This window comes from Zea mays, chromosome 6 (assembly GCF_902167145.1).
Source record: "Zea mays cultivar B73 chromosome 6, Zm-B73-REFERENCE-NAM-5.0, whole genome shotgun sequence".
NCBI lineage: Eukaryota > Viridiplantae > Streptophyta > Magnoliopsida > Poales > Poaceae > Zea > Zea mays.
This window is the reverse complement of record NC_050101.1, coordinates 81967760-81987453: the sequence shown is the minus strand read 5'-3', so window position 1 is coordinate 81987453 and position 19694 is coordinate 81967760. Positions and strand designations below refer to the sequence as shown.

At 47.8% G+C, this 19694-nt stretch overlaps 1 long non-coding RNA gene across 1 annotated transcript; it reads right to left on the bottom strand.

Moving 5' to 3' along the window:
• Positions 1-16193: 16193 nt before the first annotated feature.
• LOC103629479 (uncharacterized) lies at positions 16194-18790 on the bottom strand. Its single transcript, XR_002263083.2, has 2 exons — positions 18215-18790; positions 16194-16800 (listed from the first exon to the last, which is right to left on the bottom strand). It is a non-coding gene; the product is annotated as an uncharacterized lncRNA (long non-coding RNA).
• Positions 18791-19694: the final 904 nt, after the last annotated feature.

Below are 19694 nucleotides of genomic sequence, written 5' to 3'. Positions count from 1 at the left end.
AGGATGGAATACCTCTTTGATGAACCCTGCAGCCATCAGCTTGTGGATCTCCTCGCCTATGGCTCTGCGCTTTTCTTCGTCGAATCGGCGCAGAGGCTGCTTCACGGGTCGGGCTCCAACTCGGATATCCAGCGAGTGCTCGGCGACATCCCTCGGTATGCCAGGCATGTCCGAGGGACTCCACGCAAAAACCTCGGCGTTTGTGCGGAGAAAGTCGACGAGCACTGCTTCCTATTTGGGGTCGAGCTCGGAGCCGATCCGGATCTGCTTGGAGGTGTCGTTGCTGGGGTCGAGAGGGACGGACTTAACCGTCTCAGCTGGCTCAAAGTTGCCGGCGTGGCGCTTCACGTCTAGCGCCTCCTTGGAGAGGCTCTCCAGGTCGGCGATGAGGGCCTCGGATTCGGCGAGGGCCTCGGCATACTCCACGCACTCCACGTCGCATTCGTACGTGTGTCGGTACGTGGAGCCGACGGTGATGACCTCGTTGGGGCCCGACATCTTGAGCTTGAGGTAGGTGTAGATGGGGACGACCATGAACTTGGCGTAGCATGGTCTCCCCAGCACTGCGTGGTAGGTTCCTCGGAACCCGACCACCTCGAACGTGAGGGTTTCCTTTCGGAAGTTGGAGGGAGTCCCGAAGCAGACGATCAGATCGAGTTGCCCGAGGGGTTGGACGCGTTTCCTGGGGATGATCCCGTGAAAGGGCGTCGCGCCGGCCCGGATCGAGGACAGATCGATCTGCAGGAGCCCGAGGGTCTCGGCGTAGATGATGTTGAGGCTGCTGCCTCCGTCCATGAGGACCTTGGTAAGCCTGATGTTGCCGATGACGGGATCGACAACGAGCGGGTACTTTCCTGGGCTCGGCACGCGGTCGGGGTGGTCGCCCTGGTCAAAGGTGATGGGCTTGTCGGACCAGTCTAGGTAGACTGGCGCCGCCACCTTTACCGAGCAGACCTCTCGGCGCTCTTGCTTGCGGTGCCGAGCCGAGGCATTCGGCACTTGCCCACCATAGATCATGAAGCAGTCGTGGACCTCGGGGAACTCCTTCGCCTTGTGATCCTCCTTCTTGTCGTTGTTGTGGGCTTTGCCACCTTCCGCCGGTGGCCCGGCCTTGTGGAAGTAGCGCCGAAGCATGACGCTCTCCTCAAGGGTGTGCTTGACGGGACCCTGATGATAGGGGCATGACTCCTTGAGCATCTTGTCGAACAGGTTGGCGCCTCCGGGAGGCTTCCGAGGGTTCCTGTGCTCGGCGGCGGCGACAAGGTCTGTGTCGGCGGTGTCGCGTTTCGCTTGCGACTTCTTCTTGCCCTTCTTCTTGGTGTCGTGCTGAGCGGACGCCTCGGGGACGTCTTCTGGCTGGCGCCCCTGAGGCTGCTTGTCCTTCCGGAAGATGGCCTCGACCGCCTCCTGACCAGAGGCGAACTTGGTGGCGATGTCCATCATCTCGCTCGCCCTGGTGGGAGTCTTGCGACCCAGCTTGCTCACCAGGTCACGGCAAGTGGTGCCGGCGAGGAACGCGCCAATGACATCCGAGTCGGTGATGTTGGGCTCGGTGCGCTGCTTCGAAAATCACCGGATGTAGTCCCGGAGGGATTCTCCCGGCTGCTGGCGGCAGCTTCGGAGATCCCATGAGTTCCCAGGACGCACGTACGTGCCCTGGAAGTTGCCGGCGAAGGCTTTGACCAGGTCGTCCCAGTTGGAGATCTGCGCAGGAGGCAGATGCTCTAGCCAGGCTCGGGCGGCGTCGGAGAGGAACATGGGAAGGTTGCGGATGATGAGGTTGTCATCGTCCGTCCCACCCAGCTGGCAGGCCAGCCGGTAGTCCGTGAGCCACAGTTCTGGCTTTGACTCCCCCGAGTACTTGGTGATGGTAGTCGGGGTTTGGAACCGGGTCGGGAACGGCGCCCGTCGTATGGCCCGGCTGAAAGCTCGTGGACCGGGTGGTTCGGGCGAGGGGCTCCGATCCTCCCCGCTGTCGTAGCGTCCCCCATGCCTGGGGTGGTAGCCTCGGCGCACCTTCTCGTCGAGGTGGGCTCGACGGTCGCGGCGGTGCTCGTTGCCGAGGCATCCCGGGGCCGCATGTGCTGTGTTCCGCGTGCGCCCGGTGTGGACCGAGGCTTCCCGCATGAATCGGGAAGTCGCGGCGCGATGCTCCGGGGGGTACCCCTGCCTTCGGGAGGCAGAGCTCTCGGCCCATCGGACCGCGGCATCTTCCAGGAGATTCTTGAGCTCTCCCTGGATACGCCGCCCCTCGGTGGTGGATGGTTCCGGCATCGCTCGGAGTAGTATCGCTGCTGCAGCCAGGTTCTGGCCGACCCCACTGGAAGCTGGGGGCAGCCTTGCCCTGGCATCGTCGGTAACGCGGTGCTGGACGTCCTGGGCCAGATGACGCGCTTCTCCGGCCGGTGCTTGGCCTGCCCACTCCTACCCGATATTTTGCCGAAGCTGCACAAGTTTTCCTGCTTCCTCATCGAGCCTGGCCTGCATCTCGCAGATTTGCTCGAGCTGTGCGTCCTGACCCCCCGCAGGGACTGGGACCACAGCTAGCTCCCGAAGGATGTCAACGCGAGGCGCAGGCCTAGGGGGATCACCGTCCTCCGGCATACCAAGATGGTTGCCTTCGTCGAGACCCCCTAGATCGACGTGGAAGCATTCGCGACTTGGGCCACAGTCCTCGTCGCCGAGGATGTGGCTACTATCGGAGTAATCGGAGAGGTAGTAGTCACATGTGGTCATGAAGTCCCGCATGGCACTAGGGTTATCGAGCCTGGAGAAATCCCAACCAGAGTCGGGCTCGTCATCTTCCTCGGAACCCAGGGGCCCGTAGGTTGATACGGCCGTCAGTCGGTCCTAGGTCGACTGCATATGATACCCCGGAGGGTTTGGACATGCCTTTATGAAAGCGTCCACCAAAGCGGGGTTGCTTGGTGGGTCGCAGCTGAATCTAAAAGGCATGGGATGGGAAACGGACGGTACCTCTTGATCGACGGATGGTGACGAAGTCGCGTCATGGACGGACTGCACCGTTATCTGAGGTACGAGGCTAACGCCCAACATGTCCTTCGCGAGCGTGCTGGCGTCGTCCGTCTGCTTGGGGTTGGCGTGTTGCGGGGAAACTACGCTCGTCTTCGTCTCAGACGCGAGGTCAACGCCCGACGTGTCCCCCGTTGGGGCGCCGGCGCCGTCAACTCGCTCGACAGCCGACGAGGTGCCGCCTCCTGCTTGGCCATGCCTGCCCCGCCTCCTCCGTCGGCGGGGAAGGTGACGGGACAGACCCGGATGTTGTTCTTCCGCCACGTGGGGAAGACGTCGTCGATTCCGCCGCTAGCGGGCGGGCTGACGGCCGCCATTGTCGTTGTCGCGCGGCGGAGGAAGGAGTATCATGTCGTAGCTGCCGTTGAGGGACATGAACTCAAGACTCCCGAAACGGAGCACCGTCCCGGGTTGGAGTAGTTGCTGGAGACTACCCATCTGGAGCTTGACGGGAAGCTGTTCGTCAACACGCAGCAGGCCCCTACCTGGCGCGCCAACTGTCGGTGTTTCGACACCGGGGGGTCCCTGGACCGACGAGTAAATTGTCGCTGCGTGTCCCAGCCCAGATGGGTCGGCGCGAGATGGAACACGAAGGGGAGAAAACAGTAAGGGGAAACAGTGGCCTTCGTGTTGTCCTGCGCCCAGGGCGGATGCGCTTGCAGTAGGGGGTTACAAGCGTTCGCGTGGGAGAGAGAGAGCCTTGTGCGTCGGCTCGTTCTCCCGTGCGGCCAACCCTCTCGTATGAGAGCCCTGGACCTTCCTTTTATAGGCGTAAGGAGAGGGCCCAGGTGTACAATGGGGGGTGTAGCAATGTGCTAACGTGTCTAGCAAAGGGGAGCCAGAGCCCTATGTACGTGCCGTCGTGGCTGTTGGAGAGGTTTTGGCGCCCTGTTCATGTGATGTCATGGCCGTCGGAGGAGCGCTTGAGCCCCGTGGAAGTACAGCTGTCGGGTCCTTGCTGACGTCTCCTTGCTTCCGTAAGGGGCTAAGAGCCATCGTCGTCATGGAGCACGCGGGGTGCCATCATTACTTGTTTACCGGGGCGAGCCGGATGGGACGCCGGTCTTGTTCCCCGTAGTCTGAGCTAGCTAGGGGTAGAGTAATGATGGCCCCCCGTGACGTGGTCGGTCCGAGCCCTGGGTCGGGCAAGGCGGTGACTCCTCCGAGGTCGAGGTTGAGTCCGGGCCCGGGGGTCGAGCGAGGCGGAGACCGTCGTCCGAGGTCGAGGCTGAGTCCAAGCCCTGGGGTCAGGCGAGGCGGAGTCCGTCGTCCGAGGTCGAGGCTGAGTCCGAGCCCTGGGGTCGGGCGAGACGGAGTCCGTCGTCCGAGGTCGAGGCTGAGTCCGAGCCCTGGGGTCGGGCGAGGCGGAGTCCGTCGTCCGGCGTCGAGGTTGAGCCCGAGCTCTGGGGTCGGGCGAGGCGGAGCTTCCTATGGCGCCCGAGGCTGGACTTAGCTGCTGTCATCCTCACTCTGTCGAGTGGCACAGCAGTCGGAGCAGGGCAGGCGGCGTTGTTTTCCTGTCAGGTCGATCAGTGGAGCGGCGAAGTGACTGCGGTCACTTCGGCCCTGTCGACTGAGGAGCGCGCGTCAGGATAAGATGTCAGTCGATCCTTGCATTAATTGCTCCTGCGATACGGTCGGTTGGCGTGGCGATCTGGCCAAGGTTGCTTCTTCGCGAAGCCTGGGCCTCGGGCGAGCCGAAGGTGCGTTCGTTGCTTGAGGGGACCCTCGGGCGAGACGTGAATCCTCCTGGGTCGGCTGCCTTTGCCCGAGGCTGGGCTCGGACGAGGCGAGACCGTGTCCCTTGAGTGGACGGAGCCTTGACCTGAATCGCGCCCATCAGGCCTTTGCAGCTTTGTGTTGATGGGGGTTACCAGCTGAGATTAGGAGTCTTGGGGGTACCCCTAATTATGGTCCCCAACATTATTGTAGCTAGTGGTTTAGCATCGATCCATTTGAAGAAATATTCAACTGCTACCACAACATATCTTAGATTTCCTTGAGCTGGTGGTAATGGTCCCAATAAGTCTAATCCCCATCTCTGCGATGTCCAGGTAGGCTAAATTAACTGCGTTAGAGATGAAGGCTTCTTTTGGTCCCTAGTACACCTCTGGCAATTATCACATTTCTACACCAGATCTGTTGCGTCCGAAGGAGCTTTTGGCTAATAGAAGCCTTGCCTGAAAACCTTGCCTAAGAGTGGCCTGGACCCAATATGAGCACCATATATCCCTAAGTGAATTTCTCTCATCAGCTTTTGACCTTCGGCTCTAGATAAACATTTCAGCAATGGAGAGCAGACTCTGTGTTTAAACAATTCGCCTTCTATGATCATGTATGGCCTTGTTTTGGCATGCATTCTTTTTATGTAAACATCATCATCCGAAGGGTAATTGCCCTGGAGGAAGGATACAATCTCTGTTCTCCAATCTTCACTATGTATAGGTGTTATTGTGAGTACAACCCTTTTCATAAGCTCAACCGAAGATGCTTTGAGTGTTCCAAAGAAGACCTCTAGGGGAGTGGGAGCCCCTATGCTGCTGATTTAGCTAACAAGTCTGCTTGCTCATTATCCCCACTTGGAATATTTTTTACCGAAAATCCGTTGAAGGAGGCCTCCATCCTTCGGACTGTATCAAGATATTTTTCCAACTTAGGGTCTTTTGCATTGCTGCTTTTGTCGACATGCCCTATGATTACTTGAGAATCGGATTTAAGTATTGCCCCCTTCTTATTCCCATGGCTTTAAGCTTTTGAAACCCTAGCAATACTGCTTCGTATTCCAGCCTAGCCGCATAACAAATCCTTATTTTTTATAGTGAAATTAAAACTGTTGCGACAGCTGCGCCAAAGGTCCCCCATGGTCCATCACAGAATACTGTCCATACTTCATCTATTGAATGCCCTTCGTCGTGAGCCCCTGGCGTCCAGTCAGCAATTAAGTTTGCACTACAACAGCTACAGTCATTTTCGGCGGCAAAAGGTTTATTTTCGGCGGCTTCTGGCCGCCAAAAAAAACTGGCCGAAAATAAGGCTTTATTTTCGGCGGCTGGGCCCTGGCCGCCGAAAATAGCTTATTTTCGGCGGCTGGTTCCTTGGCCGCCGAAAATAGCAGACAATTTTCGGCAGCTAGGAGCAGGCCGCCAAAAATTGAGCCCGTCGAAAATAATATCTCTATTTTCGGCGGCCAGTGAGTAGGCCGCCGAAAATTAATAATTTCAGAGCAAAAAAATTGAAAAAAATGCGAAAAATAACAGAAAATTTATACAAAATTCATACAATAACAGAAATTTCATACAATAACAGAAAATTCATACTTGAGTCCACAAATAGTCCATACAAACATAAAATCCACAAATAGTCCATACAAACATAAAATCCACAAATAGTCCATTACAACGCACAGTGCGGCACAAAGCTAACAATTAATCACATATTCGGGTCGTTGGAGTTGTGTCCACTACCTCCAGAAGCGAAGAACTGGTCGGCGAAGGCGTGTAACGGGTTTGGATTCTAAAGAAAAAAGAAGACATTAATAACAGCGTTGGTTACATGTATAACAACTATTCAAACAAATTGTTTCTCAAACTAACCTCTCCTGCATCAGCTCCCTCCCCTGCATAAGCTCCTCCTGGTGCTGGTATGACCGGTGGTGGCGTGTTGTGGCCCATGACCCAGGATCCCTACAAAATCAAGTTTAGTAAAGATTTCAAATTATGTTGATACAAACGACAAGTCTTAACTAAATTGAAGCACCTGAGGTGGAGGTGGAGGTGGTGGAGCATGTAATCCCCACTGAGGCATCGGCGGCTGAAACTGAGGGAAAACAAATGGTTGTTGCTGTGCCTGCTGTGGAAACCAAGACTGTTGCAAATATAATATATTAGTTATAGAACCAATATCGAGCGTGTTGAGAATAAATAAGACACTCACGTTCATTGCTTGTTGCGCCTGTGCGTTGTAAGCAGCCATGTACTCTGATTGCTGTTGGAGAAATGCCATTTGTTGTTGCCGCAGCTCTTCACGAAACTTTTCTTGCTGCTCCCTCATAGCTTCCTCCATGCTAGATACAGAGCGACGACTACGGCTGCTACTACCACAGCCCGCCTGCGACGAAGAGCCGCCACGAGAACGCAACTCCGTCGAATCGATAACACCGGTAAACATAGAATATCTTGAAAAACAAGAAAATTAGATATTCGGTCATAGTTCCAATATTATTGAAAAGAGTCACAAGTTCATACCGTCCATGCGCCTTGCCTCCAAGTGAATGCACAACTTCAGCGTCGATGGTAGGTGCTCCTCGCCAATCGTAGTCTTCTCCGTACTTCCTAACCATCTCCTGCCCGTATGTCTCCTGCAATACAATATGAAGGTTCAGGACACATGTAATTTATAGCTATATGGCAAGAAAACATTAATCCTAACAACAACTAACCATACGCTCAACGGCCGCTTGACTACACAGCTCGTCGAAGATTTCACTGTTTTTCGCTCGATGCCCTCTCCTATAAACATCGATTGGGCTCGGGACAACTCCAGTTTGAGCCTCCTGCAAATATATGAGTTCAATCCGGTTTCATTTCTGAGTAAAACAGAATACTACATACTCACCATTCGCTTAGCCAACCGAATGTGTCCATCAGCCCCATAGGTATGGTTGACTACGACCTCATCATCGTCCTCGTCCTGCTGATGGCGCTGCCTATGTCGATTTCTGTTTGACTTCTCAATCCACTCGGGCGAAGCCCATATCTCACACAAAGCCTTGTAAGCCTGCGGCCGGTGTTCCATCCATGGAAGAGTTACCTGCATATAAAGTGTTAGCTCAAAATTACATTCATATCTGAATGAGCTGTTAAATTAGATTTTTACCTCCATGTACTGGTCTACAGTCAAGTAGACATCTGAATATTGTCGAAAGTTATTGATAGAATGACTCGGCGCTTCATGTACGCGTTCACAACCTGTAGACGAGCATTGGAAAATGCATCCCTGCACACCTTCTTCGCATTGTTCTCTAATACTCGGTCTGCATGCTCTTGAGCCTCAGGTTCCACACGATAGCGTCTCTGTCCAACATCGAAAATAAAATTAGTTCAAAAACAACTAATAAATGTTAGGTTGAAACAACTAATAAATGTTAGTTTGAAAAAATTACCCAAAAGTCGTGCTTGACGGCGCCTTGAGCTATTCCATATGTAGCATGTGGAGCTAGTGCGAAGTGCGACCAGCTAGTGCAAGGAACCACCACACCTTTCGGGTCGGTGACAATTCCTAGGTTATGTAGACGACAGAGGTTACCTAAGACTTGATTAACCTGTCTATGGTGACCTCGACCATCAAATGACGTGTCTTCCCATTGGCTGCATGACAAAAAAACAAGAAAGTCATGTCATATATATAGTGTAAAATAAACAAATAAGTAAGAACAAAGTGGCCAAACGTGAGTACCTATCACCAACCGGGATGATCAGTACTCGAGCTTCAGATTGTGCAGGCGCTGACGGAGGTAGGACAAAGTGGCCCTTCCGAGTGCCCCTTCGTCGAACGACAGGAGCCTCGGTGGCATCGTCATCCGCCTCAGCATCTATGCCCACCTCGTCCTCCTCATGGGCCTGCACCTCCTCCTCCTCATGGGCCTGCTCGTCCTCCTCCTCATGGTGTTGCACCTCCTCCTCGTCCTCCTCCTCTTCCTATGGACATGAAATAGAGACACGTAAAAATTTACATAAACATTTACATAAGATCAATTACATAAGTGACTGACAAATAAGATCAATTACATAAACATTTACATCGGTACTCCGTTGTAGAGCGATTGGTGTATCACGTAGTTCTGGCCGAGCGTGTCTCAGCAACGCCTCCTGTCTGCTCTGGCTAGAAGAACTCCCTTGGAAAAGGGAACGTGCACCAGGGAGTATCCTGCTAGCCGCATTAAGAAACCCCTTAGCAGTGCGCTTTGGTTTCCTACCACTCATCCTGTTCAATAGAAAAACATTAAATGTATTAGCTCCATTAAATTAAGTGAACTAATAAAAAATCAAATAATACATCACATACTATGAAATTTTGCATTACACATCAAAATTCATCAGAATCACGATCAAGGACTCTTCTTCGATCCAAAGCTCGCAATGTGGCTTTTTTGTTCCTTGGATTTCGTTTTCGTTTCGGTGCAACACACTCATTAGTAGTGACATCGTTACGGTCTCCGACTAGTGAGTTCAGTGCAACACCCTCATCGATAGTAAAAGTAGTTGGCAATTCTTCTTCTTGATAGACTTCATCAGCCTGTTCGTCTTCGAATTGATAACCAGCAGTGCAAGGAGTATGTAAACGTTCCCTAGGGTTCACCTTATGAACTACCCACCATGCTTCAAACTTCGGATTTGGGTACGACATATAGTAGACCTGCTCGCACTGGTGTGCAAGGATAAAATTATCATGGCCTCGAAGTCGTTCCTTGTGCTTTACTTCAGTTATACCATATTGACTTTGTCTAATCCCATTAGTGCTGTCAAACCAATCACATAGAAAGAATACTAATTTCAAAGGTTTGTTCCCTGCAAAATTAAACTCTAGGATGTTTTGAATGATGCCATAATAATTAGTTTCTCTGCCGAGTGCATCGAGTGCCCTAGTCAGAACTCCAGTGTTACGTGTGGCTGCACGAGGACGAGACTTTTCAAATTGGTCTGAACGAAAACGAAAGCCATTCACATCGTATCGACCAAATGTTCTGCAAGTGACCGTCCCATAAGATAGCTGTCTCAAGTCCTCGTGTATGTTAGGAGTCTTTGTGCACTACAAATAATATACAGTTAAAATGACTACCTCGCGTAAAAGGCTAAATGACATGAAAGTAAGGAATATAAAGAGTTTACATGCTCGTGAAACCAGTCAACAAAATTAGGTCTTCCTTGCCTCCCATGTCGTCGCATAGTATCTAGTTGTTTGCTTGTAGGCTGATGGGAATAAGTCCAATTTTCCTCGTCGAACTTACTGTACGACAAATAAGTAATTAAATATGGCTCCTTTGGTAAAGAAATTAAGGGGTAAAATAAAGACTTACATGAAATATGGCTCCATCTCTTCCATATTAGAGTACATGTATAGCAATTGGGACATTCTTTCATCCATGCTAAGGTGGTAGAACGTGCCCTTACTAGTACTTGTGCCTCTCCATTGGAAAATGTTGAGATCACTGACAGGAGGTTCCTCATCGACATTGTATCGCATGGTAGCAGCATAGACATTATGTTCCTCTGCGAAATACACACTCGTGAAGTATGAAACCTCCTTTAGCAAAAAAGCTTCAGCGATGCATCCTTCTACTCTAGCCTTATTTCGAACCATGCCTCGCAGGTTTTTTAGTGCACGTTCAATGTGATACATCCACCTATATTGTACAGGTCCACCAACCTTTGCCTCATATGGAATGTGAATAAGTAGATGCTCCATCGGATTGAAGAATCCATGTGGGAATATTTTTTCTAGCTTGCATAACAACACTGGTATTTGTTTCTCCAACTTCTCCATCATATTTTTACTTATTTCTTTGGCACAGATCTGCCTGTAGAAATAACTTAGCTCAGCTATTGCTTGCCACATGGCGTCGGGCATATAACCACGGAACATGACAGGGATAATCCTCTCCATTAATATATGGAAGTCATGGCTCTTTAACCCAGTTAGTTTTCCCGTTTTCAAATTCATAGATCTTTTCAAGCCCGCAGCATAACCATCAGGAAATTTAATTTTTTTCATCCATCTCATTACCTCGATCTTGTCTTTAGAGGTAAGACAGAACAAGGCACGTGGCGGCTTACCGTTGTCATTGAGCACTTGGGTTGGTCGGTCACAAAGCATTGCTAGATCTCTTCGAGCTTTCAGATTGTCCTTTGTTTTTTCAAAATGCATGCAAGTGTGTATGAGGGCTTCAGCAACATTACTTTCTTGGTGCATGACATCAATGTTGTGCACAAGAATCAATGACGACATATAAGGGAGCTCCCAGAGACCACATATATGTGTCCAGTTGTGGTCCACTCTGAATCCTTCGTACTTGTCCCCCTTTTCATTTAGGAAAAGGTTGTTCAGCTGAGCATATATTTCTGTCGCGTTAAGACGTTTAGGTGGACCTTTGGTGACCACAGTGTTCTTTATAAAGTTTTTCTTATCGCTCCTGAAGGGGTGTTTCCTGGGCAACCAGCGTCGATGACAATCGAAGTAAGTGATCTTTCCACCATGAGCAAGACGGAAGCAATCTGTATCTGAACCGCAATATGGACATGTCAATCTACCATGTGTACTCCAACCGGTAAAAATAGCATACGCCATGAAGTCATGCACCGACCACAAATACGCAACTCGAAGTTTGAATATCTGTTTTGTAAAAACATCGTATGCTTCAACACCTTTCCAAAGCTCCTTCAACTCTTCAATCAAGGGTTTTAACATGACATTGAGGTTCTTTCCAGGATAGTCTGGGCCAGGAATGATTAAGCAAAGAAATATAAATTCATATTTCATACAAAGAGAAGGTGGAAGGTTGTATGGAATAACAAAGACGGGCCAACATGAGTATGATGATGCCATTTGACCAAAAGGTGTGAAGCCATCGATCGCGAGGCCGATTCGAACATTCCTCGGATCAGCTGCAAACTCAGGATCAAACGTGTCGAGAGCCTTCCATGCATCCCCATCTGAAGGGTGCACGATTAGGTCATCGTTATCACGGACACCTTCTTTGTGCCATCGCATGTGCATAGCGGTTTTTTTAGATAGAAACATCCGTTTCACTCGAGGAGTTAGTGGCAAGTAGCGGAGCTGCTTATGTGCAACATCTGTCATCACCTTCTCACCCTCATCATTAACAACTTCCACAAATCTAGATTGTCCACATTTCAGACATTTTTTCTCTTCCGCATGCTCCTTCATGAAAAGCATACAATTATTTTTGCACACATCAATCTTCTCATAATCCATACCGAGACCTTTGATAATTGTCTTTGATTGGTACATGTCTTTAGGCAACTTATTGGGCTTTGGGAGCACATCTCCTAATAACTTTAAAATCTCATTGTAACAATTGTTCGAGAAAAAGTACTTGGACTTAATGGACATGAGCCGAGTCACAAAAGCGAGTATACTCACATCTGTGTGTTCATGCAACGGCTCTTCAGAGTCTTTTAGTAGTTTAAAAAATCTGGAAACCTCTGGTGTGGCAGGATCCTCGGAGCTTAGGTTGAATTCTGGACGTAGCGAATCTAGCATCTCATGCATCGCATCATCGCCAGCCCAATCATTGTTCTCCTCCTCTTCTACATTCCTGTTGGGTACTACCTCACCATGATGTTCCCACACCTCATATCCGGGCATAAATCCAAACTAACAAAGATCTAGGCTAACTCTTTCCTTATTAAGAAATATACTGTTTTCGTGCCGCCTACAAGGGCATCTGAGAGTGTCGGTTAAGGACAAGGAGAATACGTGGTCCACAAAATCTTTGGTCTTGGCTATCCATTCATCAGAATGACGTCCATTTCTACTCCAGCCATTGTACATCCATGCACGATCTTCAGCCATGCCTGAGACTGTTAAACGGAACCATATCGTGAAAAAATTATTCAACTTCGTCAAGGGTATCGGTCCTACATGTATGTACGACATGGATAGGTTCTAAACCCACATGAACCTAGCAGGACCCAAAAAATTTGGCAGCATAACTTCGCTGCCACTAAATAATATTACTTCTATACAAAACAAACAATGATATAATACTAATCAAATCAAACTAAGTACCACATACAATAATTATGCAACTATTATACGTACCAATATAATATACTATTAAAGCTAATAATATAATAGTAATCAAACAATAATACGAAAATAAAAAATAAAATACTTGCATGCTAATAATATACTATTAAAGCTAATAATATAATAGTAATCAAATTAAACAATATAATATACTATAACATACTTGCATTCTAATAATATAATTGCATACTAATAATATAATAGTAATCAAACAATATAATATACTATTAAAGCTAACAATATAATAGTAATCAAATTAAACAATAATACGAATCACAAACAGTAATCAAACAAACACAATTACAAATATATAATAATTTCGGCGGTATCTAAATAACAGCCGTCGAAAATAAGAAATAAAATACTTAAAAAAATTATCTCTCCGGCTCGGGGCTTTGAACGGCGGTGGTCGACGGTGGAGTGGTTCCACGACTTCGGCGGCTCGGGGCTTTGAACGGCGGTGGTCGACGGTGGCAGCTCGAACGACGGTAGTCGACGGTGATGGCTCGGGGCGGTGGCGGCTCGGGGCGCGGCGGCGGCGTCCTCGGCCGGGCTCGGCTCGGGGCGCGGCGGCGGCATCCTCGGCCGGGCTTCCCGGCGGGGGGTGGCCGGGGACCGGCGGCGCGTGGCCGGCCAGGGAGCGACAACGCAGGGGCGGCAGGGAGCGACGGCGCGAGCGGGCAGGGAGCGGCGGCGCGGGAGGGCAGGGAACACAGAAAGAAAGAGAAGAAGAAGGGTGACCGACCGTTTTAAACTTTTAGTTTTCGGCGGCTAACCCTGGCCGCCGAAAATAAGCCATAATTTTCGGCGGCCGTGTCAGAAGCCGCTGAAAATAGCATAGTTTTCGGCGGCCGTGTCAGAAGCCGCCGAAAATTACGCTATTTTCGGCGGCTGTGTCAGGCCGCCGAAAATAATCAGTAATTTTCGGCAGCTAACCTCTGGCCGCCGAAAATTACTGTGGCCGCCAAAAATGTTGCGTACTGCTGTTGTGTTGCTAGTGCTTAAGATTGGATTGAGGATCGATGGACAAAGTCGATAGTGAACTCATTGAGTTCGGTAGCCCATTTTCCAACCCTTTCTATAGCTTCTCTATTTCTTATCATATCTTTCAATGGTTGAGACAAAGGTGCTATAATATGATGGGACTGAAAATAATGCTGAAGCTTTCTAGAGGCCATTAACACGACATATAGTACATTCTCCAATTATGTGTAATTTCTCTTTGACTTCTGAGACGAAGTAAACTGGACTTGTTTCTTTGTCTATCCATCTTGCTTTTCTTGGACTAGCGCTGCACTGACAGCAAAATGGGAGGTAGCTACATACAACAGTAGTGGAGCTTCTCATGAAGGTGGAGTCAGAGTTGTCAACTGTATAAGGTACTGCTTCAAATCTTCAAAAGCTTTCTATTGAGTTTATCTCTATTGGAAGACTTCAATTGATTTTAACACTTCAAAGAACGATAGATTTCTTTCTGTCAATCTTGAGATTAATCTATTTAATGATGCAAGCCTTCCTGTCAATCTCTGAGCACCCTTTCTTGACTTTAGCGGTTCCATCCGAAGTATCGCTTCTATTTTGCTTGGGTTAGCCTCAATTCCTTTGGTTGACACAAGGCATCCAAGGAATTTGCCCTTCTTTACTCCAAAGATACATTTTTCTGGATTCAACTTGAGGCGTGCCTTCCTAAAGTTGACAAATGTCTCTTGTAAATCCGCAATGTGATTTTCTTGCTTCGTACTCTTGACTATGATGTCATCAACATATGTCAAGACATTTCTACCAATTTGAGTACTCAACACCTTGGACGTCATTCTGTTGAAGCTTCCTCCAGCATTCCTGAGCCCCTCATGCATCCAAAGATAACAATATGTACCACTAGGGGTTATAAAGCTTGTCTTGGGCTCATCTACCTTCTTCATCCAAATCTGATGATAGCCTGAGTATCAATCTAACAGACTCATGAGTTTCCAAGTGGCTGCTGTATCTATAAGGGAGTCTAGTTGAGATATGTGAAATCAATACACATTCTCCATTTCCTGTTGGCACCTTTTTACCATTACAGTATTGGCTAACCTTTCTGAGTATGTTACTTCTCTGATTACTCCAGCATTTATTAGCCTTTTAACTTCGTTCCTTGCTCCTTCGGCTTTATCATCCGACATTTTTCGAAGATTTCGCTTTCTTGGTCTGATGGTGGGATCTACATTGAGAGAATGTTCAATAATGTCTCTATTGACACCATATAGATCATTGGCTGACCAGGCAAAGACATCTCTGTTGTTGAACAAGAATTTTGTTAGTCTTTTCTTGCTCCTCAGTTAACTGGGATCCAAACAACACCTTTTGATCAGCTATGTCTTCACACAAGAGCATGGACTTTGGCTAGTCTGTCGAAGTTGCTTTATCTCTTACATGCTTCTGTTGCTGGTGGGCTTCAGCTTCGTCTATATTGTGGACAGCTTTGGAGTGTGTCTAGTTTCCTTTGGCAGTCCTAGTAGCCTCTTGGCTTCCATGTACAACAATTGGACCCTGATTCGATGGTATTTTCATGCACAAGTATGCTGGGTGTAATACTGCTTCGAAAGCATTAAATGTACCTCTTCCAATGATTGCATTGTAGAGGTACTCCATGTCTACAATATCAAATACAACTTGCTCAGTTTTGGTGTTGTGTATATAGCCAAAGGTAATTAGCATTGTTATCTTGCCAAGTGCTACTATTTGTTTCCCTCCGAAGCCACATAGAAAAAATGTGTTGCATCATGTATTTTATCTTCTTGTTCTTGCATTTGCCTAAAAGCCTTTGCAAAGATGATGTCTGCAGCACTGCCTGTATCCACTAGAACATTGTGGACCAGAAATCCTTTTATTACACAATATATAACCATGGCATCATTGTGTGGATAGTCCTTGAGCTGAAGGTCCTCTTGGGAGATAGTGATTGGCACATGAGACCATTTGGATTTGATGTAGGGTCCTTGTACCCCCAACATGTTGTACCCTTCTTTGGGCCTCCTTCTTCTGCTTCTTGTTAGCTGGCTCGAAGCTTGAACCGCCTATGATGGGGAGAACATGCTTCGTCGTCGCAGGGATGAAGCTTGATGACTATGCGAAGTCATTGTTGTAGTCGTGGAAATGAGTTCACCGGAGATGGGCGCCAATGTTGGTTACTTGTTCTCAATTGCTGTAAATCAAAAACAAGACAACACATATATGAAATATTAAGGACCTTCGCCCTTTGAAGAATTATCTTCTTTCAGAGATAATGGTTCTTGGACGAAGGTAATGAAGAACGAGTCTTCATCTTTCATAAAGTTAATATTACAATGTAATATTATATTACATATTTATTTCACTTTGCATGTGAGAATGATGTCATAATCTAAATTACATGCTAATGAAATATTACAAGCATTACATTACATTAGTACCTTTGGCTTACTCGAAGGAGATAATGTGAGAATGGATTTCGATGAAAGCATGAACAGTACTCTATTTATAGGCATGGGACACAGCCCAAGCAAAAGAACAATTATGACCTTGATATCTATACATTGTTCTAATACGGGTGCTAAGGGTAAATGGGTCTTTTCACTATTGATTTAATTTCTTATATGACCTTCAGGACCATCTTAAGCCGAAGCCCTGATTCTTGTCAAAGCTCTGTTGCATTCTTTGTGTTCCTTGCTTCACTGCTATACTGTCCTTCGACATATCTGTTAAGATAAATCAAAAATGATTTCCTTCATTCTGAGGACCTTCGGTAGAGAAGGAGACCCCCAACATGTCCCATCAAATTAACCTGAGCAGGTCATAGTGATTATCAGGAATATTATTAGGTAAAGAAGAGTGGTCAAGAGCACAACTTGCCTTCAGTGAGCTCCTGCTCAGATTCTTCAACCTGTTGTGCTCCGGGCTCCTTGGTCACTTGCTCGTCTACTCGCAACAATACAAACAAACATTGCATAGGAGAAATTAAGATAATACCAAACATGAGAACACACTACATAATAATGTTATATGTGTTGCAACGAGATCGTAGATTCGAGAATCACTAAAATCAGAGTTGCGGTTATAAATATATGATTTTTTGAAGCTTTATGTGATTAAATAGTGGCAATATACATATTCCATATTATTTAATATAATTCATGTGAGACAAGATTACAAAATAGATAACTCAACTTCAAATTAAGTTATAACTTGGTGAGTGGTCACCTTTTAGTCTGAGTCCAATTATCGGTGAAAAGCATTGTATTTACTTTTAATTAGAAAAGTAAATTTAATGAGCACATGTTAAATTTATCATTTAATTATCTCTGAAAACATGAAATTTTTTTGTAATGTGTAGGTAATTTTAATACGGAGCTAACGCAACTGGAACAGATCAATTCAGAGTTAAAACAGAGAATATATGGATTTTACAAGTTTATTGGATTATTTCTATACTAAAATTCATTTTATATATTTATTTTATTAATTTCTCTATCTGGTTGGACTGTGGGCACCATTCTTTAGAAGCCCAGGGGATGATCTGCAAGTTTCAGGGACTCTTTTTATATCCTGCATACTGTCACCAGGACAACGGATTGATTTCAAAGAAAACCAGAGACTCTTATGCGAAATTCCCACAGCCGAAGGGGTATCGTTCGCCCATGGCCACACGATCGCAAGTCGAGGACTCGGATTAATCTTGAGGATGTTATGAACTGGTATACAATATTAGCCATCGGATCTAAGATCCACGACTGATAACTTGCCACACTGCTCCTCTAATCTAAACCGTTCCCAAGCTGATCGATGGCTCTGATTCAATCTATCCAACCGGCTTCTTAGGTTTTAGTCTGGGCCATATCTTTGAATCCAACGGCCGCACGCTAACTTCCTCCTCCCTTGCCTAGCCACGGCGGCAACACTAGAGCCTGTTAGGTTCAGCTTTTTTCTGACCAGCTTTTTCGAGAATCTAGCTGTGGGGAGAATCTGGCTGTGTAGAGAATCTAAGTAATTATGATTACGTGCGGAGGAAGATAAAGTTGTCCATGAGGCCCAGGATCTATAAAGTGACAGATTACTACTATTGCGATGACTCAACCGATTATATGTTTATATTGATTTTGAATGATTTTTAACCAAACGAATTTTATAGAAGTTGGCTGAAAAGCTGAGTGTTTGGTAGTCCGCATAAGCTTTCGGTGGCCAGAAGCTGCGAAAAATCGAAACAAACATAGGCTATGTCGCGGTGGCGACCACGCCGAAGAACCTCGATCCGACGCCCCAGGTCACTACCTCCTAACCCGTTAGCTTCGACGCGATGCAGAGTTGATGGCAAACATGTGGAGGGAGGACTTACCGACAGTGGCGCGATAGAAACTTCTGGCCACGGTACAGGGTTATCTACGGCGTTGGAGGGACCACGACGAGCAATCCCGGATCCCCCGGCCACTAATCGCTCCGAGGAGCAATCCTTCGCATCTTCCTTGCCCTGTTGACCTTGCACACGATCCGAACTCACTGTCTAACCCGCTCCACCACCCCGAGATGGTTGAACGAAGACGCACGCTGATGGGAATCCCACGGCGGCGGCACCCGATCGGCAGACCTCATAGCTCCCCCTGACTCCCTCACGGTGTTGATGCTCTCCTGGTTGAGTCACGACGGCGGGGTCGGTACTTAGGTCCGTAGCGCACGCGGATGAGATTTGCCACCCCGGGATCTCCAAATTCCGTTGCAACCGCTGCGCCGGGAGCTGGAAGCTTGATGACGGACCTGACCCAGCGGTCCCACCCAGCGGTGACTAAGCCAACACAGGCGCGCGCGGCTGAGAGGCTGTGTAGCGGGCCCTGCATGTCATAGATTGAAGCACGAAATGTGGGAGGAGCCGAGGGAGTCAGGTCGTGCGTGCTAGCAGAGATGAGCTGGTTAGCATAGTAGTGGCCCGCAACAGGTTTGGCCTTTTTTCTTTTCTATTCATGACTTCGCTCTTTTTTTCTATTTTATTTTGTTTTGATTTTCTTTCTTGCTTTCAAATTTTAATATTTAAATTCAAATTTGTTTGTGAGTTTCACACATAGATCAAATGCACAAACAAAAAGAACAGCATGATGAAATATTTTATTTTAGTTTCTTATTTATTAATGAATATATTCATGTTAACTTATATATGTATATATATATGTATGTGTTGAAGGAAAGAAATAAATCCATATAATATACATCCAAAACTTCATCTCCTTTATTTAATATAATTTGGGTATTACCATGGGCCTCAACTTGAGCGTCTTCCACCGACAGGAGGGCCCTTCCATGGGGTCGTACTAGGAAAGAGAGCACCAGGACGAGCACCACCGCTGCCACCTGCAACACCACCGCTGCGGCGAGGGCGAGCAAGCAAGCGCTAGCAGGAAACCTCCTCCTCTCCCCCATTATTGCCGCAACAACCCCGAGGACCTCACTGACGATGTGGGAAAGAAGAGGAGGAGGATAGGGGACTGATGATCTGAGGAGAGAGAGGGGGGCACGACGGGCGGGGGCGGGGCGGGGCGGGGTCGGGGTCGGGCGCGGCGGGCGGACGGGGAGCGGGCGCGCCGGCGGAGGCATGTGGCGGTGGCTTCGGTCCTGGTGGAAGACACGGGAGGGAGAAAGGAGAGTGAGAAGAGGATAAGATTGAGTAGGGTTTACTATAAAAAAATATAACTTTCTAGAGTAAAGCCGTAGGAAGTTACTTAACTTCCTAGAGGTTGTACATGTACTCTAGGAAGTTAATTAACTTTCTAGAGCAGGTCGTAGGAAGTTAGCTTTTCATTTGACTAGTCAAAAGCAGAAATCTAACT